General features: G+C 55.6%; 1 long non-coding RNA gene across 1 annotated transcript in view; it reads right to left on the bottom strand.

Annotated features, from left to right (window-relative positions):
• LOC133777265 (uncharacterized) overlaps positions 1-13,580 on the bottom strand; it is a 169,196-nt gene that overhangs the window by 24,819 nt on the left and 130,797 nt on the right. Inside the window, exon 2 of the long non-coding RNA XR_009868509.1 lies at positions 3,083-3,253. This is a non-coding gene — a long non-coding RNA (uncharacterized LOC133777265). The remainder of the gene's footprint in view (positions 1-3,082; positions 3,254-13,580) is intronic.

The raw sequence follows: 13,580 nt of genomic DNA, 5'->3' as shown, positions 1-13,580 counted from the left end.
CCCAAATGGCCGCAATGGCTAGAGCTGGGCTGATCTGAAGCCAGGAGATAGGAGCTTCCTCAGGGTCTCCCAGGGGTGCACCCAAGCACTCAGGCCATCCTCCACTGCTCTCCCAGGCCACAGGCAGAAGGCTGAATAGGAAGAGAGGCAGCCAGGGCACGCACGAACCAGCATCCACATGGGATGCTAGAGCCGCAGGTGGAGGCCTAGCCTTCTACACCACAGCGCCGGCCCCGGGACTGCGTCTTAGGAAATGAACTGGCGCTGGGTGGCGGTCACCTGGGCAGGGAAGGTAGAGGGCTGGGGCAGGCAGGAGATGCTGTTCTGGGAAAGCAGTGGCCTGGGAGTCACTCGGGAGCTGTTCCCTACGCCAGCACACGCTGAGCCCGGCAGTCACCACGCCCGCCCAGTGGCTACACTGTGACTTGTTCCAGGCCCTGCTCCCTCCAGGGACCATCCCCTGGGCACCTAGTGTGTGCTCCTGGCCCTCCAGGGGAGCAGTGAAATAGGAACAGGGTGACCGAAGAGTCACTCAAGTAATGGAAATGAGCTCTGTCCTGGCCCACCCTACTCTGGAGGCACCAGCTGGGGAGACAGAGCCCGATCACCAGGCTGCCCTGAAGGTGAGCTAGTGGACCGCACAAAGGAGCCGCCAGTCCCAGGGGCCCTGCTGTGGGGCTGGGACACACACGTGGTGACACGCAGAGCGGGCGGGGGGGACACGGGGCAGGGTGGGGGACGAACACAATTAGGACAGCTGGGCTGAAAGATCCAAATGTGAGGGGGAAGTGGTGGGAAGGGGGGCGGAGAGGGTTTGTCCATGGGGATCTGGTGGCTATGACAACACACAGAGACCCAGGCTAGCTTCTGTAAAATCGGAGAGCGACATGTGAGCTTCTGCCGGGCCCAGCCCTGGCTTTGCAAGTGTCTGGGCAGTGAGGCAGTGGGTGGAAGATTCCTCTCTGCTTTTTTTAAACCGAAAGAAACTGGCAGGTTGAACACGGAGTGGGCGTTGTGACACAGCAGATTAAGCCGCTGCTTGGGAAAATCGCATCCCATATCCGAAAAAAAGCCAGTGTGAGTCCTAGCTCCTCTCTTCTCGTCCTGCCTTCTGCCAAGGCACCGGGGAGGCAGCACATGAGGGCCCGGCTGCTTGGGTCCCTGCCAGCTACAGGGGCAACCCAGATGGAGCGGCTGGCCCTGGCTGCGGATGGCAGGCACCTGGGGAGTGAGCAAGCAGTAGGCAAATCTTTCTCTCCTCCCAGTCCCTTCTCCCTTTCTCTCTGTCACTCTGACTTTCAACTAAATGAATAAATAAATAAATAGATCTTTTTTTTTTTTTTAAAAAAAAAAGGCTTCAGGAAGGGACAAACAGGATTACTTTGGGAAGGAAAGACCGGAAGTCCTAACGTTGGAGCCCTTTGTCGGGATCTCAGCTCGGGGAGGACATTCAAGGTGAAAACTTCCATGGAGCAGCTGTCAGGCCTTCGAATTCTAGTGGAGGGGGTGGGGCTCAAACCGCAGGCTGCCTTCCTTGTAACCAATCCACATGGAATAAGGTAGATAAACAAGGAAAAGCACTAACACACAGGGCCTTGCTAGCTCCCTTTTTTTTTTTTTTAAAGAATTATTTATTTATTTGAAAGGCAGAGTTATAGACAGGCAGAGGCAGAGAGAGAGAGAGAAAAAGAGAGAGAGATCTTCCATCTGCTGGTTCACTCCCCAAATGGCTGCAACAGCCGGAGCTGCGCCAATCTGAGGCCAGGAGCTTCTTCCAGGTCTCCCACGTGGGTGCAGGGGCCCAAGGACTTGGGCCATCCTCTGCTGCTTTCCCAGGAGCATTAGCAGGGAGCTGGATGGGAAGTGGAGCATCCAGGACTTGAACCGGTGCCCATATGGGATGCCGACATTGCTGGCGGCGGCTTTACCCGCTATGCCATAGCGCCGGCCCCTAGCACCTAACTTTTGATGAGCGTTATCTCACGCACTTCTTGTTCTGCCAGAGAACCAGGCATTAGGATCACGTGTGACAGATGAGACACTGGGGCTCAGTCATTTGCAGGAGCACAGCCAGGGAATTAGAACAGAAAGACCCACACTTACTGTACACTCAACACGCCCCAGGCACTGCCCCAGGCACCCATCTCCTCTGACCCCACGCTGCAGAAAGGACTGTCTTTATTGTGTCCATTTTACAGAGAGGGAAAACCAAGTCCAGAGAAGCGAAGGTCACTGGCCCCTGGCGGCAAAGTGAGGGAGTCGTGGAAGCTGGATCTGTAGCCAGGCCCCGGCCCCCGGGTCCCGTTCTCTTTACCACTACAGCAGACCACCAGTGACAAATCTGCAGTTACCAGTCTGGCTCCCAAACCCCGCCTGCATTGCCTAGCACTCCCTGTCCCAGGCTTCACAGGAGAAAGCAATGGTCCCTCCTGCAGCCAAACGCGCCCACGTTCTCGGCTTCCCCCTCAGTTACGGAGACAGACATGGCCGCAGCCGCAGCTGCTGTGGACGGCGGGAGTCTAGACAGCTAGAGGCAAATCCAAACTTCCTGCTTTATTAGGACCAGACTTCGCCATCCATGACGGCCCACTGAACCCCACAGACAGACTCCGTGCCCCGGAAGGGCAGCAGGTGCAATCCACCTGTCCTATCTCCTGCACCCACAGGCTCTGAGGCACCTGAGGCTCCTTCCTGTACACGGCAAGACCTCCGTGTCCTGCGGCGGCCTCTGTGCATACAAGGCAGGCGGCAGGGGCTGACAGGCAGTGGGCTGGGCAGCCGCGACCACTCCCGGACGTGGTCAGCAACAGCAGGCCGTGGCGAGGGTACCAGCCCGGCTTGGGATCCTGGCTTCCTCACAAGTTACCAGGACAACCTTGTGTCAGTAACTGCACCTTGGTTTCTTCATCTGTGGATTGGGCGTAACTTGACCTACCTGCTGTTACCGTAAGAGATGCAAATAACCGAAGCCAAGTAAAAGCCAGGGGAAGGCAGCCCGGCCCGGATCAACAGCCATGACCACGTGTGCCTCTGACCCTGAGTCTCTGGGCCCTCTCTGACGGTTTAACTGCAAGCCACCTACCTGCCAGCCAGCGCCCTGGGCTGCCGTGCAGCGGTGGGAGGGGTGTCTCTGGAGAGGAGTGCAGAACCTGCCCCGTGAGAGGCGACCTCGAGCAGATCACCTTGCTTCCTTCCGGTCTTTCTTCCCTGGTTAGAAGCACCCGGCACGTCCTCCTGAGACCTCCGATTTCACCTAGAAACATAAGGGGAAGGTTACGCCAATGCAGGGGACAGGACGCCCATCTCCGGCCCCTGGTGTGGAGCTGGGTGGCCCTCTGTGACAGCCCCTTGGGGACATGAGCATCGAACCCACGTTCTCCTCTTCAATGCCATCTAAAACGACAGAAATGCAGGAGAGAGAGAGAGGGAGACACGCTTCCAGGGTCAGCTGTGGACACAGCCACCCCCAGGGAGTGCTTTCAGAAAGAGAGGGTTTATGGTGACAGTGCGGCGGACCCCAACTCACAATGGGCCTTTGCCACAACACGATCTGTGCTCACGGTGCAGAGGTGTACCTGGGGCCTTTCACACAGACCCCTGTGATGCCGTTCTGAATTTTCATCCATGCCAAGTTTACTGTCAGAACATATGTTCCTACATCAAGGTCAGAACACAGGTTCTTGGGGCTGGTGCTGTGGCATAGTGGGTTAAAGCCCCAACCTGCAGTGCCGGCATCCCATATGGGTATTGGTTCTAGTCCCAGCAGCTCCTCTTCTGATCCAGCTCTCTGCTATGGCCTGGGAAAGCAGCAGAAGATGGCCCAAGTCCTTGGGCCCCTGCATCCACATGGGAGATTCAGAAGAAGCTCCTGGCTCCTGGCTTTGGATCAGCCCAGCTCCAGCCATTGTGGCCATCTGCGGAATAAACCAGCAGATGGAAGACCTCTCTCTCTCTTTCTCTCTCTGCCTCTGCCTCTCTGTAACTCTGCCTTTCAAATAAATAAATTAATTATAAAAAAAGAAGAAGAAGGGTTCTGGAACTGAAAGGTAGGGGTGCCAGGGCAGAGACATTCGCCTCTGACCCTAACCTATAGACTGGATTCACCCACTGGGGTCTTTGGGAAGAACACCCAGGACTCCATAAATACCAACTCTACCATCGTTCACGACACCCTCCCTTGTGGGTGTCCGCAAGAAAGGCCATCTCACACCATCCGCAGAATCCCAGAAGCAATGCCCGCAGATGCCAGTGTAGCCACTGTCATGGCTGCTGCTGCTGACATAGATACTTAATCTTTAAATCCGACCCCTGTTCCATCCCATTCAGACACCAGGAAGAGTAGTATTTCAAAAGGTGTTGCGAGATAATAGCCCCATTCTAAGCTTCCCCGTCATTAGGTTCAGAGAAGTCACTGGAGACCCGTAGGTTGGCAAGTGAAAAGACAGAGGAGAAAGGAGAGTGGGGAAAGAACCCCATCAGACTGGAAACACAAAACTCGTAACCTTCACGCACAGAGAAAGGATTGTCTGGGAGGCGTTTGTTCTTCACCGAGTACGCATCACACGTCGTCTCTCCAGTGGTCTCCTTGCTCCTGAGGACAGGGCTCCACTGGGGCTCTGCAGCCACCCCCAGCCACCGACCCTGTCTTGGGATCGGGTCGGGGTCTTCCTAGGCCTGCCCCAGACCCTCCACCCGCCAGTGCCAGAGATACCTGTTGGCTGGGTCTGCCTCCCTTACCGCACCCAAGGACTTAACCCAGGATCAACCTAGATGCAACAGGCCCTTGCCAACAGAGCCAAGAAACTCGGCAATTTCAGCCTTGCTGGACCACGCAGCACTCAGAATCTATCTAGCCGACCAGTAAATACTAGAAAACACATCGAAAGGGGGCAAACCAAGCCACACGGTGCACCTCACCTCCAACCCTGGCCTCTGGAACGGATTCCCCGCCCTGCTTTATGCAAAGCTATCCCCAAGTCTGATCCATTTCCAGCTTATTATTGGGGTGGCAGGAGGAGAGCATCCAATAAGCCAACTCAAGCTGTGAGCCCAGATCGATGGAAATAGTTTCAAGGTCGCCCCTCCAGAAGAGCTTTGGAAGAGTTTCAAGGCTGCCCCTCCAAGCAGAGACCTGAACTTTAGCAGGAGTAAGTCTGAACTCCTTGCCCTGTCCCGTGCATTTCCGTTCAGCCAACCGGGTGGCAGAGATCAAGAGAGACAGCAGTGGGAGACCACAGGGGATCCTAACTCCTCTTGGGGAAACGGGGCTGAGCAGGGGATGGGGGAATCTTGCAGGCTTGGGGTTGGCAGATTCCCCCCACCAGGGTCTGGGGTTCGTCTGCTGAGGCTGTTAACTTTGGCGTTAGTGTGGGGTGGGGTGGCAGCCTGGGACGGCAGGTGTCTGTCACATGTCTGGCTGAGCTGGGGCTCTTAGGATACACTCTGAGCAGAAGGGCTTGGAGAGGTCTCCTCTTGCACCCTGAGCCCAGCCTGTCTCCAGCCAGGGCTTTCCCCTCAGGGACGAGGGCCAGGCAGCTAGGAGCCATCATTCGTACCCCAGGAGATGACGGCCCCCTCCCCTCTTTCCTGCGACCCAGTTCTAGGCACCGGATCTCTGCCTGAATTGTGGTGCAGCGCGTTGGGCCTCCACCTGCAACACCAACATCCCATATGGGAGAGCTGGTTGGAGTCCCCCGGCTGCTCGGCCCCGATCCAGATCCCTGTTTATGCACCTGGGAAAGCCCAAGTGCCTGCACCCCTGCCACCCACGTGGAAGACCTGCTTGGACTTCCTGGTCCTGGTTTCGCCTGGCCCAGCCCTGGCCATTGTAGCCATCTGGGGAGTAAACCTGGGGATGGAAGACTCTCTCTCTCTCCCTCCATTCTCCCCCTTCAAATAAATAAATCAATATGGAAAAGAAGGCAAGACAGGCACCTGGAAGGACCCCTGTAGCAAACACAAGAGTAGCTTCTGCTCTGTTCCATAAAACCAGCAGGGTGTTTTGCCCTGGCCTGGTGATCGCAGCCTCTGGGGGAGCCTGGCCTGTCCACAGAGGCTGACTCTGCCCACGGCACCTCGGCTGGCACCTGTCGGCACTGCCCTCCCTGTCATGACGGCAGAAGACAGGGGGGTGGGGGTGGGCAGCACCCCTTGGAAGTGGGACAACTGTAGCACGCCACATCCAGCAGCAAACCAGTGCAGGTGACTGGAGACCACACGGTGGCCCACAGCCTGCAGCTTCTCCCTGCCCCTCTTTCCTCCGGCACCCCCTCCCACCACGAGCCCCTCTTGACACCTTGGATGTCTTGAAGCACACAAGCCCTGGTGACTCCCAGCCCAACCACTGGCCATGGACTCCTCCAGCCAAGACGAAGGGCCCATGCCTGCTGCATCCCTCTGACAACTGAGGAACCAAGAAAGAAGAGCAGCTAAAGCCACAGCAGATGGCAGCCAGGGAGTCGTGCAGCCCGCACACCCCCTGCCTTCTCCCCAAAGTGCACCGGGAGCCAGGCTGATGGAGAAGCACACGTGCGCAGGGAAAACCTTGGGGGCTGGAACTCGGAATTTGCCAAACCCCTGGGTCCCCTCACCCAGGGCCAACACGGGCCCTGGGCCCCTGATACTTGTAGGGTTCCGTAAAAATGTTCTCATTTCTTTTTTAAAAAAGATTCATTTATTTATTTGAAATTCAGAGTTACAGAAAGAGAGAGAGAGAGAGAGAGAGAGATAATGATCAAAAAGATCTTCCATCTGCTGGTCCATTCCTCCCCAGATGGCTGCAATGACCAGGGCTGGGTCAGGCTGAAGACAGGAACCAGGAGCTCCCTCCAGGTCTCCCACATGGGTGCAGGGGCCCAAACACTTGGGCCATCCTCCTCTGCTTTCCCAGGCACATCAGCAGGGAGCTGGATAAGAAATGGAGCAGCTGGGACTCAAGCCGGCACCCGTACGGAAGCTGGTGTCTCAGGCTACAACGCAGGCCCCCTTTCTCACTTCTTGTAAAATTAGAACAAGTAAAACAACTACTCATGAAAGCCTAGGTAACAGCGTACAGTCTCTCTGGCCTGACACCACTGTAGTTGTAAAATACAATTTTTAACACATATATGGCTTTTATAGAGGGAGGAGCCTAGGAAGACAAACGTGCCCAAGGTCACGACCTTCACAATCTACTTCCTTCCAATTCCCAGCCTTTCCTGAAGCGGCCCCCTCCCCTTTGAACATTGCTGCCTCTGCTTGCCCTTCCTGGGAGACCCCTACTCCAGCCGGGGGACTCGTCCCCACAGCTGCCTCCCAAGGATTTATCCGTTTGGCCCCAGGCAGGTTCATCCGAGGCCCCGGCACTGTTTCGAGCCAGGCAGGAGCCCCGACAGCTGCCACCCCGCCCGCTGTGAGAACCGAGTCTGGCAGGACAGAGCAGGGACTCTGAAGTCTAAACACACATGCTCAGCCCCCTGCAGCATAAACAGCAAGCACACATCACACCCAGGCCTATAAAAGATAATTATACAATCTCATCTGGCAAATTAGGGCTGCAGCACTGTCTAAACCTCACAATGAATCTGAGGGTTGGATCGCAGGAAAAATTAACCTGGATCTTTATTGGGATTTGCCTCCGGGTCAGGATTAGAGTTTATTTATCTCTTTCATTTTCCTGCTAAGGGAGGGTGGAGAGGCCTCCTCTCTTGCCTGCCCTCCCCACCCCGCCCAGGCTTGGCTGTTAGAGGAGCTAGCTGCCCGGGGGTCTTTCCCATGTGCGACCCAACTCCAGCTAAAATCAAAGGGAGTGCCAACGAGGAGCTGGGAGAGTGGGTGGGTGACTGCATGGATGGATGGATGGATGGATGGGCAGGTAAGTAGCCAGAGCTAGAACAAAGAGGCTAGCTATGCATGGAGATCACTAGCTCGCTCGCTCGCTCTCTCTTTAAATTATTTATTTATTTATTTGTGAGGCAGAGCTACAGACACACACACACATACACACACACACAGAGAGAGAGATCTTTCATCTGTTGGTTCACTCCCCAAATGGCTGCAACAGTCAGAACTGAGCTGATCTGAACCCAGGAGCTTCTTACAGGTTTCCCACATGGGTGCAGGGGCCCAAGGACTTGGGCCATCTTCTGCTGCTTTCCCAGGCCACAGCAGAGAGCTGGATCGGAAGAGGAGCAGCTAGGACATGCTGCAGGCAGAGGTTTAGCTACTATGCCATAGCACCGGCCCCTCACACTCTTTTAAGTAGGTAGATCAGTAGGTAGGTAGGTAGGTAGGTAGGTAGGTAGGAAGGAAGGAAGGAAGGAAGGAAGGAAGGAAGGAAGGAAGAAGGGAGGGAGGGAGAGAGGGAGGGAGGGAGGGAGGGAGGGAAGGAAGGAAGGAAGGAAGGAAGGAAGGAAGGAAGGAAGGAAGGAAGAAAGAAAGAAAGAAAGAAAGAAAGAAAGAAAGAAAGAAAGAAAGAGAGGAAATGGCGGGTGGATGAATAGACAGGAAGTTTAGATAGGCAGATAGGTAGGAAGGAAGGGTAGACTGATGGATGACTGGTGGACAGACGGATGGATAGACAGTAGACAGACAGAAAGACTAGACAGACAGATAGATGATGGACGGACAGACTCACAGAAACACAGACTTTTTCACAAGGAGGAAAAGGGCAGGCATCCCAAACCAAGGGATTCGTTAGCTGACACTGACTCTACACCAGGTAAACAAGTGAGCTGACAGCCCCAGTGGCAATTTATCTCCTAATCATTCTGGCTCGGCTCTGAAACGTCTCCTTGGAGAACACTCATATATACACATTTCTCTAAACACATGGCTCTCCTCTCTCCTCTTACCCCCCACCCTCCCCAGGGAGCCATCCACGGGGCGACGGTTATTCACGGGAGTCAGCACCCATCTCTGTGGCTCACTCAACAGCCAAGTGACCAAAGGGCTGTTAGCACACGCCACAAAAACCTGACACCAAGCAGGGTCATCCTTCGACCCACAACAAACGAACCATGGCAGGCCAGCGAGCTCTCTCCTAGCTCTGATCGGACGTTTCTGGGGGTGTCTCCAGGGGACGACTGCTCCCTACCCAAACTCAAGGCCAGGTCCACAGTGACGGGTCCCTGGAGCTGGACCGGCAAGGCCAGGTAAGGACGGCAGTGGCCAGCACTCACGTTCTCCGGGGCTGCAGAAGCGTCAGTGTGTTGGGGAACCAGGGTCACGTCCACAGAGGCTAAGCAGTGCTCACTGGACCTGCCCATGGAACGACTTAACCCTGTCCCTGCACGGCCCCCACCTGGCTCCGAGAAGATCACACGAAGAGGCTCCAACTTTCATAAAAGTCGCTTGGGAACCAAGCTCCCCTACTTGGGATTAGGATTTATCTCATTTAGAAAATACACATATAGGGGTGTGTGTGTGTGTGTGTGTATCAGAAACAATGACTCGATGGGAAAACAAACCTGTCCTAAATGTCCATCTTTGCCGGGCAGCAACAATAGTATTTCTTGGGGCTGGCACTGTGGTGTAGCGGGTAAAGCCACCTGCAGTGCCGGCATCCCATATAGATGCCAGTTCGAGTCCCGGCTGCTCCGCTTCCAATTCAGCTCTCTGCCTACAGCCTGGGAAAGCAGTAGAAGATGATCCAAGTCCTTGGGCCCCTGCACTCAATGTGGGAGACACGGAGGAAGCTCCTGACTTCGGCCTGGCCCAGCCCCGGCTGTTGCAGCCATTTGGGGAGTGGGCCAGCGGATGGAGGATCTCCCTCTCTCTGCCTTTCAAAATAAATAAATAAATCCTTTCCTTGGCTGCCTCTCTCCTTCTCAGACCCCTCGCTCTCACCCGCATGGACAGAGTTGTGTATCTCCTTCCAGAAAGTGCACACTTGTCTCAGCCACTTAGAGCCAGCATCTGAGCTGTGGGCTTCAACTCCACGGATCTCGCCATCCGACTGACAATGTGTGGGCACCTGCCAGCCGCCCCATCCCTCCACCAGTTGGGTCACCCATAATCCCAATGGACAGGGGCAAGGAAATATCTTTTTTGTTGTGTTGTTGTCCCATGCAGATGCAGAGGCCCAAGGACTTGGGCCATCTTCTACTGCTTTCCAAGGCCATAGCAGAGAGCTGGATCAGAAGTGGAGCAGCCGGGACTAGAACCGGTGCCCATATGGGATGCCACAGCACCGGCCCTGGAAAGGAACTTTTTTCCTGCACCATGAACCTGGGGCCATGAACTTCCACCATGAGAGCCGTGCCTGCACAGGACATGGGCACGAGAGATGAGTGAGAAAATGCTAAGGAACCTGCAGGAGCGCTACAGAGACCAGGAGAAAACGCTCAGCGTGTCGCTGCAGGATCAGCATCACGCCACGCAGGCGTGGGTTCCACTAGCAGTGACTAAAACCGTAACGTCACCACTGACCGGCTGTGTGGCCTTGGATACCTTTCTGGGTGCCCCGTTTTCCCAAGTGAAAAACTAGGCAGCAGTGGTGACGATGCCGTGTTCCTAGAAGGCTTGCTTCCAAGTGGGTACCAAATCAAGCCTCCTATGCAAACCACAGGAAGTAGTCGATAAATGCTGGCTATTGTATTACTATAAAAATTACAGAACTGCATAGGTTATCAAACCAATTCAGAAGGAGAAAGCGAAGAGTTAACAGTAGTTCTCTCTGAGTAGTAAGTGCACAGGTGAGTGGCTTCCTTATTTCTGGAGATTTAAGAGAACAGGCATTGTTTTATGAAGAAAAAAAATTGTTTTGAACTAGAAATAAAACTACAAGTGCAATTTTTAAAAAATTGTAAAATTGCTTGCCAAATCAGAAATGGCCTGGGAATCAGAGACAAAATAAATGGTCCACTGGACCCAAAGGTGGAGTTCAAGGTGAGGTGTGGCGAGGGTCTCCCCTGGGACCACAGGCTTGACCCAGAGTGACAGCGGGAGCCAGACAACCCAGACGGCCAGAGCCGTAGGCTCATCTCGCACGGATGGGAGCAGTGACTTCCACTACAGGACACGGTCAACATCAGCTGCACCGTGACTCTGCCCAAGAATCCTAACCCAGGTGACAGGCTGCGGGCACAGGGTTGAACAGACCGGCCCCGTGGCATTTTCCGAATACCTGTGCCATTATCGACAGGCGGCTCCGGTGACAGTCATGTTTCGGTCAGGACCTCAGCACCATGCACGTCTCACACCTGTTACGCAACCCAGGCTGGAAGCAGAGGCAAGTGGGAAACGTGGAGCCTGCTGCCCAGGCATGGGAGTGTGAGCTGGGGTCCCCAGAACCCTCCCGCCCACCCTCAGGCCTCCCAGCCGCACGTGGGTGCCAGGGCTGGGGTCTGGACCCTCCTTCCTCCTCCCCTTCTTCCTCGGGAGTGCAGGACACAGTGGGCCTGGGGCTCGGTCCTCTGCCCAGCCCCACTGCTGGCCTCTTCCTAGAGGCCAGGCTGACCGCCAGTGCCCACCAGTATCTCGATTCACACCCTTAGCTCCCTCTCAAGCAGGTCCCCTTCGAACCAGCCCATTCCACAGACCTGAGCTTCAGCGTCTGGGTCACCGTGTCCAGTCACTGCCCCCGCTAATGCTGTTCCCACTCCAGCTTCTCTTCCATCCCCATGGCCCTTGGGAAAGGCAGGTCCAGAACATTCTCATCACAGCACCGCCACTCACTGAGTGCTGACTTACACTGCTGAATTCTCTCCACCCCACTCCCGGATTGTATCGCTTTCTGCCTCGCTCACTGGCTCACTGGCTGTATTTCTCTGCTCAGACGCCCTAAGCTCTTTGCTGCCTCAGGGCCTTTGCACCTGCCGCTTGCTCAGCCTGAAACACTTTGTAACTTTCCAAGTCTCTGCTCATACAGCCTCTGCTCACAGAGGCCTCCATCATGACCAAGGTACACAGGCCACCCTGGCACAGCAGCCCCCTATGAAACCACTGCATTAATTTATTTCTCCCGGGATATATCTCTGTCTTGTTTTCCACTGAAACAGACCCTCTGGAGTTGAACAAACGAGGTGGGGGGCACGTTAGTACCCCAGTGGGCAAGATAAAGTAATGGAGGGAACAGACACTTTGTAAGCTTGCTCAAGGCCAGGTGGACAGTAACTGAGTCTACATTTCCCCCAAGTCCTCTGGCTCCCAGAGGCGGTGCTGAGAGCGACCTTCTGTTCCCATAGTAGAAGGAGAGGTGTCGGGAGAGGCATAGCAGGGAAGGCGTCTCAGATTGTGGGGTGGGCACGGTGAGCTGTGGTGTGGGGGCAGCAACGCCTCCCTCGGGCTCCAGGTTGTCACGCTTGCCCACTCTGGAGCTGCCCCAGCTTATGGATCCAAAGCACCGGTGAGCTCGGCCAAATTCTGCTCCATCATCACCAGTGGCTCCCTTCTGCCTTCTGCGTCCAGAGCCAGCCCCGACCTCGGACCCCTCCTCTCCGCTCCCCAGCCGCCGCGTCTGACGGGGTCTCGACGTGCACTTTATCTATCGTGGCCCCCACGCCACAGCTCACCGTGCCCCACAACCCGAGACGCCTTCTCTCCTAAGCCTTTCCCGACACCTCTCCCTCTAAGCGGAGCCCAGGTCCCTTGGCCCGCAGGAGGCCACGTGGCCTTGAAGCCCTCTGGGAGGGCTTACCCTTGAGTACTCTTGTGCCCCAGATTTGAAAATGGGGGGAAGGGACAGGTTATCCATCCTCTCCCTCTCTCCAAGGAGACCTTCCACTCCTGTAGGGTGGGCAACATGGTCTCCGTGTTGAAATTCCTGGAGACCAGCACTGGGGACGATTAACAGAGAGCACGGTCTGTCCCACATGCTGTGGTCGGTGGGTTGCCACCAATGTCAGCGGCCGACCTCCACAGAGCTCTCTCAAGCAGGCTAAACCAGACCTGGCCTCGCTGCTGGAGGAGCTGTGCCCTCCCCGGGGGATCTCTCCCAATCCACCTCCATATGGCACTCCACGCTCCGTCTGACTCCCCACTCTCTCCCAATCTTCCCTGGGCAAAGTCTCTAACTGGGGCTTAAACATGGAGTCCAACACACTGTGCTTGAAAAAATAAATCAGAAATCCACGAGCCCCCAGCCTCCCCTCTTTTCAAACCCCATCCCTGCTTCCAGGGAGACGGCAGCGCCCGCACCCATCAGCAAAGCGGCAGCCGGGCAGCCCCCGGCCGGGCTCCTGTTGCCACCGGAGTCGAGCACAGAAGGTGTCGCAGGCCCAGCTCCACCAGCCCCGTGCCAAGCCTGAGCCCCCATCTCTCAGTTTCACCATGTTTAAATGGAAAATAAACTGCCCAACTCGAAAACACTTTTCCAATGATATTTTAAGGAAAAATGAGATCACAGAAAATCAGGGAGGTAGGTTTCAACGGTGTGACCCCAAGCAACTTTTTTTTTTTTTTATGCAAAGAATCCCCTGAGAGACTTGCTCACCACACTTGGGAGGGGGGCGCATTTGGGGAACCCTTAAGCCCCAGAGACCACCTGGGCGGCAGCAGCACTTAGACTGACGCCAAACTGCTATGACGCTATAGCCGCCTACACCCTCACTGCAAACAGCCCCGTTCCCTCTGATCCTCACGTCCAGCAGGAGCCTGAGGTC

Source organism: Lepus europaeus, chromosome 18 (assembly GCF_033115175.1).
Source record: "Lepus europaeus isolate LE1 chromosome 18, mLepTim1.pri, whole genome shotgun sequence".
NCBI lineage: Eukaryota > Metazoa > Chordata > Mammalia > Lagomorpha > Leporidae > Lepus > Lepus europaeus.
The sequence above is the reverse complement of the archived record's forward strand: the minus strand, read 5'-3'. Positions and strand labels throughout refer to the sequence as shown.